This window comes from Mustelus asterias, unplaced genomic scaffold (genome assembly GCF_964213995.1).
Source record: "Mustelus asterias unplaced genomic scaffold, sMusAst1.hap1.1 HAP1_SCAFFOLD_471, whole genome shotgun sequence".
Lineage (NCBI taxonomy): Eukaryota > Metazoa > Chordata > Chondrichthyes > Carcharhiniformes > Triakidae > Mustelus > Mustelus asterias.
Genome location: NW_027590423.1, coordinates 218,808 through 228,011, shown reverse-complemented (window position 1 = coordinate 228,011; position 9,204 = coordinate 218,808).

The window sequence follows — 9,204 nt, the reverse complement described above, 5'->3', positions numbered from 1 at the left end:
TGGGAAATGAGGGAACCACACGTCTCCCTCTCTCTCCCCTCCATCTCTCCCCCACCCCAAATGAAAATAATAAGTCACTCCAGCATTGGTGCTGTTAGTACATTCGATCTGAACTGGGAACCTTCCACTTCGAGCAGAGTCCCACCTCTCTCTGATTCCCTCTTTCTCTCGCTGTTTCTCTCTCCCTCTATCTCTGAACCTGTCCAGCCCCCTCTGTGTCTCTTTTGCTTTCCCCCCAGATCTATATATATCCAAACCCCATCTCTGCCCCGGTCTCTCCTACTCTGGATAATCTGTCCTGATCTCTGCTCTGTTTCTCCGTCTGGGGATGAATGGGGATTAAAATGCTCTCTCTGATAAGTTTCTGTCTGACCGTTTCAAATAATGACGTGTTGTGGGCCACGTTTGCTATTTCTCAGTGATTTCCATGGGGAAATGGGGAGGGAAGCTCCTCCTGCAAAGCCAGATCTCTCTCTCACTGCAATGTGGCAGCAGCCAGATTCCAATATCTTTACAACACATCAAATATGAGGAAAATATATTTTCAAACACAACAGCACAGATTCAGCCTCAGTTACACAGTCGCTGTTTCTAAATCCCACCTTCTGGGAGGCTGTGAGTGAGGGTCTTTATCTCAGAGTAAAGTATAAAGTAAAGTTTATTTCTTAGTCACAAGTAAGGCTTACATTAACACTGCAATGAAGTTACTGTGAAATTCTCCTAGTCGCCACACTCTGGCGCCTGTTAATGCACCAGAGTGGGTTAATGCACCGAACCAGAGACTGGGGAGCTGGGTGGGCTGTGAGTGCACAGCGGAGGCTCCCCCCCCCCGCCCCCAGCTAACCCACTCCCCTCCAATCTCTCTCCTCTCCCTGCCCCTCTGCCTTTGCCCTCTCTCTCTCTCTCTCTGTTACCATCCCTTTCTCTCTCTCTCTCTCTCTCCCTCCCTGATAACTCACAATCACGGGAGAAAGATTGAAGAGAAAGAGATATAGCAGGAAAACCCACAATCACATCCCAAATCCAATGAAAGGGTTGACCAGGATGTTGCCTGGTATGGAGGGTATTGGCTGTGAGGATTGATTGAATAAACTGGGATTGTTCTCCCTGGAAAGACGGAGGCTGAGGGACGACCAGCTGGAAGTTTATAAAATTATGAGGGGTGTGGCGAGGATAAACAGTTGGGAGCTTTTTGCCAGGACAGAAATGATAATTACAAGGGGGAACAAGTTCAAGATAAGGGGGGAAAGGTTGAGTGGAGATGTGCGGGGAAGGTTTTTACACAGAGGGTGGTGGGGGCCTGGAATGCGCTGCCAAGTGAGGTGGTTGGGGCAGATACATTAGTGACATTTAAGACTTATCTGGATAGACACATGAACAAACGGGGTAGAGAGGGATACAGGCCATTGGTCTCGATAGGTAAACATGATCGGCGCAGGCTTGGAGGGCCAAAGGACCTGTTCCTGTGCTGTGCTGTTCTTTGTATTAAAGTGTCTGCTGCAGGTTTTATTCGACCGTCGAGTCCCATCGATTTAAACACAGGCACTGTTTGGAAAAGGAGCAAAATGCAAAAGCCTTCCTGAGGTTAGGCCTGGGATTGAGGCCTGGTCACAGAGGCTGCATTATACATCCTGGACAAAGAACAGGTTCCCCAGGCCCCGGCCAGTTCACCAGAACAATCCCCTCCAGCCCCGAAACCTCCCGGACAGGGCCTGGGAGGAGGGAGGGGGGGAAAAGGGAACCAGTGCTGCCCCCACCCCCTGTCCCCTTCCACCCTCCCCTCACACCGCACGCAGCCCCCATTACAGAATCACAGAATCCGACAGTACAGAAGGAGGCCATTCGGCCCATCAGGTCTACACCAACCACATTCACATCCAGGCCCCATCCTCATTACTCCATGTGACTTTCTCTCTCTCTGTCTCCCTGTCTCTCTCTCTTTGTGTGACTTTCTCTGTCTCTCCCGATCTCTCTCTCCCTGTCTAATATTGTTATGAAGTTGCGTATATCAGGTTAAAAATGTGGTGTTTGACAAATGTAAATATTGAAAAGAAATGCTGAGAAAACCAAAACGAACCATCCAGCGTTGTGTCTTTAGAAAGCCTGTGTCTCTGTGCTGGGGATTTTAAACTGCAGAAAGCAGGCTGCAGAACACAACTTTACAACATTTGTGTCCAAAGCAGCAGCCAGAGTCCCAGCAGAGCAAAACAGGCTTTGAACTGGACCAATGATTTTAAAACAAGCTCTCAAACGCACACAACCAATTGCATTCAAATTGGGGCGTTGGTGACAGCCTCAAGCCACTCAAATTGCAGGAATACTGTGAGGAAATTCTGGGTATTTAAACCCGGGACAGGGGGAAATAACGGGGAGGGAGCGACCTTGCTGCCTCTTTAGATTGAAGGGGGGAGAGTCTGATACTGAATCCTGCAGTAATATATACAGCTTCATCACATCACCATCTAAATAGAAGCAGAAACCAACTCAGAAAGTATTCCAGACCCAAGCAGCAGAAGCAAGTTCACACTTCCAACAGACGCCTGGTTATTCGAGGGTGACTCTATTCTGTAATGATTTATTTCATTATTCCTGAGTGAGTCTTGTCCTTGGAACAGCATTCTACTGGGGAGTTTATTCAGTTTGTTCATTGTTTTAATAAGGTTGTCACCCAGTCTAAATTAAAGACCTGTTTGGTTGTTCCTGATGGAGAGAGTGTCAGATCTTGCTTTAATTTACCAATTTCTCCCACAGTCCAAAGCTGTGCGGGTTCGGTGGATTGGCCGTGTTAAATTGACCCCAGTGTCAGGGGGATTAGCAGGTTAAAAGTGTGGGGTTACGGGAATAGGGCCTGGGTGGGATTGTGGTCGGTACAGACTAGATGGGCCGAATGACCTCCTTCTGCACTGTAGGGATTGAATGTCTAAAACCAGTCGCTTCCTCCTGTCTCACACACACTTATTTAAGATTACGAGGCGAGGTGTATCCCTTTAGGGGGTTACAAAATAGCGCAGAGGGAAACATCACCTCAGAGTGGTAACAATATTTATAATCCCACAATCACACACCCACCCTCCCTTAGTCAATGAATGAATGATTCAAATGACAATGAAGGTAATTCTGCACAGCAAGATCCCACTGCCAGTCCCACAGTGGAGGAGGACACCCCCAGACTCTGTGTCTCTTTCCCCCTGCCCCTCCTGAGACCCTCTCACACCTCCCCCTGCCCCTCTCTGTTTAGCTCTCCCTCCATTTCTCTATCTCTCTCTCTGCCTCCTCTGCCTCCCCAACCCTTCTCCTTCCCCTCAATCTTTCCTGTTTAAAGTTCTGCTCACGGGTCACAGTGCGAGGAATAGGGAGCCAGACCCACCTGTGTGCACAGCAAGATCCCACACACACAACCTGGTGAGGGCCAGATTAAATAAATGTTGTGGGTGAGGACTGCAGGAGAGTGTGTGGGAAATGGGATCCACTCCTCTCTCTCTCTCTCTCCCCAAATTAAATTGACAATTCACATTGGTGTTTTCTTAAACATTTTATTGAAAGATGAAATATAGACAGGAATGTCTGGGGAGAGAGAGAGGGGAGGGGAGGGGTGCTGGGATTGGTAAGAACACTGGAGAGACAGAGAAATTCTATACCCCCCCCCATCCAAATAGAAATTCCTGGGAAAAGAGAGAGAGAAAAGAATCTGGAGTCACACAGCACAGAAACAGGCCCTTCGGCCCACCAGCTCCATGCTGGCCATCAAATCCCAATCTATCCTCCTCCCATTCCCCAGCACTTGCTCAAGAGCCTACGATGCCTCGGTGATTAAAGTGCTTGAATTTACCCGACCCCTTTTCAAGCTTTTTCCTTGAACCCACTTTGCGGTCCCTGAGCCAGATTTTGTTTGAAAATAAAAAGTGTGGGCGCTGTTGCTGTGCAGGCAAAGGCCACAGGCCCAGTGTGTGCACAGCAAGATCCCACAGTAGCAGCAGCAATGTGAACCTGAATCAGATGGGACACAGTCCTCCCCCCACCCCTCCCCCACTCTCTTGCCTGCTGTGAGCCCCCTTCCCCACTCACTACCCTGTGTGTGTCTGTGTGTGTGTCTGCATCATCCCAAATCTCCAGAAAGGCCGGAACTCCCTCTTAAAAGTAACCCTTTTTAAAACTAAAATCCCTGTGGTGCACAGCAAGATCCCACAAAGTGCAGTCAGCTGTGTTGAGCATTTTTTAAATTTGGGAATTGTTTATACAGAGTGAGGGAGCCAGAGAGGGGCTGAGAGAGTGAAATCCCTCTCTCAGGACCCTCAGAATTAAACTGGAGACCCTGTCCCTCACTGAAACCCCCCCTCCCTCTAACAGCCTGTGTCTCTCCCCCTGCATCTAACCCACAACTCCAGCTGTTTCCATCCCTCCCTCTTCCTCTCTCTCCCTGCCTCTCTGTCTCCATCTGTTTCTGCTCGAGAAGAGACAGGGAGAGAGAGGACAGGGAGAGAGAGAGACGGGGAGAGACAGAGATAAAGCGAGAGAGACAGATATTTGATAATTAATTGTGTATGGTCGCATGATTGAGTGTGGTTTAATTTGGTGATTTTTTTTATACAGAGAGGCAGAGAGAGAGGTGAAGACAGTGACATTCTCCCCCTGGCACCCTCGCAAGTTCAAAGACACAAAAGCTGCAGACACTCACACACACAAACTGGGTTTGGTAAGTTTCCCAATCTCTGCAGCTTCCCATGTGGCCCAGGGTTTGAATTGAAATTTAAAAGCAGCTTGGAGAGACTGCAGGATTTTTGATTTGAGTTTCTCCCCCCTCACCCTGTAAATATAAAATAGAAATTCCTGGATTAAAATATTCCCTTGGACAGAGCAGAGGGAATGTGTGAGTGGTGTGTGTGTGTGTCTGAGACCTAGGCTGGATTTGGGAATATCTGCCTGCTGAAGAGGGTCAGTGAAACCATCCTGGCTGAATATCTCATCGCTAAAGAGTCACAGAGAGAGATATCTGATCAATAAATGTGTGACTGAACCCACTCTGGATGCTCCCTCTATCTCTGTCTTTCTCACTAACTTCATTGCAGTGTTAATGTAAGCCTTGTGACACTAAGAAATAAACTTTAAATCTTTCAACTTTAAAAACTCTCTCTTTCTGTCTCTCTCAGTAACTGCAGCGTTAATGTAAGCCTTACTTGTGACACGAATAAACAAACTTTAAAACTTTAAATATCCTCTCTGTCTCTTTCTGTCTCTTTATCTATGTCTCTGTCTCTGTGTGTCTCTGTCTCTCTCAGTAACTTCATTGCAGTGTTAATGTAAGCCTTACTTGTGACACTAATAATCAAACTTTAAAACTTTCAACTTTAAAACCTCTGTCTGTGTGTCTCTGTCTCAATTCAGACACTAGTTCAGTGCCAGGTTGAGAGGGGGTCAGTATTGAGCAGAGTGGGAGGCAGTTTGATACAAAGTTTGCAGAAACTGCAGCGAGTGTTTGTAAACATGTTGGGGTTGTGGAAAGGTCAGTGTGTAACAAGCTGAGGGAAGGTGTTTCCACTTCACATGTGGCTACTTTTTGACAGAGTTACCTTTGCATCTACAGGGAGCTCTGAAGCCTCATGGCTTTCTGCCTGCCTCTGTTTGAACAGTTTAATATGTTTCAGCACTGAGACCTCTGGCCCTTGTTGGGAATATCAGTCTCCCAGAATACCAGTATACCTGACTGCCCACCTCCCCGCCCTCCACCCCCAGCCCCCAACCCTGTGTGTGTGTTGTCCCAAGTCTGGAGACTTCCCCGCAGTCCCCTGAAAGGTTTAAACTGCCTCTGGAGAAAACACCCTTTTTAAAACAAAATCCCCAGCAAGATCCCACAAGGTGCAGTCAGCTGTGTTGAGTGTTTTGTAATTTGGGAAAAGTTTATACAGAGAGAGAGAGAGAGAGAGTGAGGCAGAGAGGGGCTGAGACAGTGAAATCAAACCCCCCGGGACACCCAGAATGAAAATTACACAGCACAAAATCCCAGGATTGCCCCTTTCCAGGTTTTACTGAGAGATTGTCCAACTAAATATTAATTCCTGGGAAAAAGAGGGAGAGAGAGAGAATAAAGAGAGGCAGAGAGAGGAAGGAAATGGAGAGAAAAGCAGAGAGAAATAGACAGAATGGGGGAAAAGCTGTGGAGAGGATGAAATGAAAATCTGAACATCTGTAAACTGAATTGTAAAGGCCTCTGTGAATTTTATTCAACAATTAGGTTCATTGCTCTGTCTCCGACCCCTGTTATTTTAGATTTAAAGCAAACTTATAGACAGTTTCATACATAATTTACTCTGCCACCCACCAAAGGGTTAACGTGTTTGCGACTAATTGCAAAGCCGGGATATTTTAACCCCAGGGTTTCAAACTCCAGCCCCCCACACCCCACAATCGACCAGAACTGGTTCATCCGAGGAAGCGAGATTAAAATTAAACCTGGATCAGGTTAATAAAGAGACAACAACTCACATGCGGCCTATAGAACAGGCTTCAGTCCATCCATCCTCCTCTGGAGAAAAGCCCCTTGTCCAAGGATTCCGAGTCCCGTTGCAGTCTTCAAAATTCAAATCCCTGGGGAGAAGAGAAAATAATTAATTAAAATACAAGAAAATGTTTAAATTAAATTGCACGAGAGCCCAGGATTCCCCCTTCTCAGTTACACAATCTCTCAGTAAAATCTAAATATTAATTCTTGGGGAAAAGGGAGAGAAAATAATTAAAGTACCAGAAAATATTTAAAATAAATAGCACAAGAGCCCAGGATTCCCCTTCTCAGATTTTACTGAGAGATTGTCTAACTAGATATGAATTCTTGGGGAAAAGAGAGAGAAAATTAATTAAATACAAGAAACCATTTGAATTAAATCTCACCGAAACGCAGGATTCCCCCTTCTCAGTTACACAATCTCTCAGAAACATCAGAATGGCATGAACAGAGAGAGAGAAATCTACAAACAGAATCTCCTAAAACTGAATTCAAATATCCACAACCCCCCAGTCCATCCCTGTCTCCCTCTCAGACTCCAGGAGCTGCTCATCTCCCTCTTTCAGTTTGGGAAGGGGCTGCTGATTCCTTCGGGACACTTTTTAAAATCGCCCTCCCGGGATTGGTTTCTACAACTCCCTCCATCTCCCTTTCACTCTCTCCCTCTCTTTTCTCCCTCTGCTCCTGTCTCTCTCACTCAGTGTAAAGATGGATGTTCCTGTCTAGATCCTTGTCCCTGTCCCCTCTCTTTCTCACTCGTTGTCTCTGTCCACAGCTGTTTCTTTCCCTCTCTCTCATGTACTCTGCATTGAAATGAGCGATGCCATATTCCTGTCTCCCTGTTTACAATAACACAGTTTTTGTTGATTAAAGGTTTAAAGAGACACAAAGGAAGATGGAGCCAGAGAGAGAGAGAGAGAGACATTCTGGAGAGTGATAGACAGATATGGAAGAACGCTCGAGAGAGAGAGAGAGAGACATTCTGGAGAGTGATAGACAGATATGGAAGAATGCTCGAGAGGGAGAGAGAGACATTCTGGTGAGTGATAGACAGATATGGAAGAATGCTCGAGAGGGAGAGAGAGACATTCTGGTGAGTGATGGACAGATATGGAAGAATGCTCGAGAGGGGGAAAGAAACAGGAAGGGAGAGAAAGCTGAAGATAGGGGAAAAATACTGGAGAGAGAGACAGAGAGAAAAGCAGAGCGAAATAGAATGGGGAAGAAAGCTGCAGAGGGGAAGATAAATGTAAAGGCTGAACTTCAGAAAATTGAATTGTAATGTCCTCTGTGAATCTTATTTAACATTCGGGTAAATCACTCTCTCCCACCCCTGTTATTTTGGATTTGCATCAAACTTTTAGACAGTTTCATATTACAGATATTTAATTTACTCTTTGCCACCCAGCAAAGGGTTAACCTGTTTGTGACTAATTGCAAAGCCGGGATATTTTAACCCCAGGGTTTTAAACTCCACCCCACCCCATCCCACAATCGAACCAGAACTGGTTCGTCCAAGAAAGCGAGATTAAAATTAAACCTGGATCAGGGTAATAAAGAGACGACAACTCACTTGAAGCCTATAGAACAGGCCTCAGTCCATCCATCCTCCTCTGGAGAAAAGCCCCTTGTCCAAGGATTCTGAGTCACATTGCAGTCTTCAAAATTCAAATTCCTGGGGAGAAGAGAAAATAATTAATTAAAATACAAGAAAATGTTTAGCACAAGAGCTAAGATTTCACTGAGAGATTGTCCAACTAAATATTAATTCCTTGGGAAGAGATCGAATATAATTAATTTAAATACAAGAAAATGTTTAAATTTAATACACAAGAGCCCAGGATTCCCCTTTCTCAGTTACACAATCTCTCAGTAAAATCTAAATATTAATTCTTGGGTAAAAGAGAGAGAAATATATTAAAATACCAGAAAATGTTTAAATTAAATAGCACAAGAGCCCAAGATTCACCCTTCTCAGATTTTACTGACAGATTGTCCAACAAAATATTATTTCCTGGGAAAAAGAGGGAGAGAGAGAGGGAATAAAAAAGAGAGACAGATAGAGGAAGGAAAGGGATGGAGAGAGAGAAAGCAGAGAGGAAATAGACAGAATGGGGGAAAAGCTGCAGAGAGGACGAAATGAAATTTTGAACTTCTGAAAACTGAATTGTAAAGGCCTCTGTGAATTTTATTCAACAATTAGGAACAGCGGTCTGTCTCCCATCCCTGTAATAAAGAGACGATGACTCACATGCGGCCTATAGAACAGGCCTCAGTCCATCCATCCTCCTCTGGAGAAAAGCCCCTTGTCCAAGGATTCCGAGTCATGTTGCAGTCTTCAAAATTCAAATTCCTGGGGAGAAGAGAAAATAATTAATTAAAGTACAAGAAAATGTTTAAATTAAATAGCACAAGAGCCCAGGATTCCCCCTTCTAAGATTTCACTGAGAGATTGTTTAACTAAATATGAATTCCTTGGGAAGAGATAGAATATAATTAATTTAAATACAAGAAAATGTTGAAATTAAATAGCACAAGAGACCAGGATTCCCCTTTCTCAGTTACACAATCTCTCAGTAAAATCTAAATATTAATTCTTGGGTAAAAGAGAGAGAAATATATTAAAATACCAGAAAATGTTTAAATTAAATAGCACAAGAGCCCAAGATTCCCCCTTCTCAGATTTTACTGACAGATTGTCCAACAAA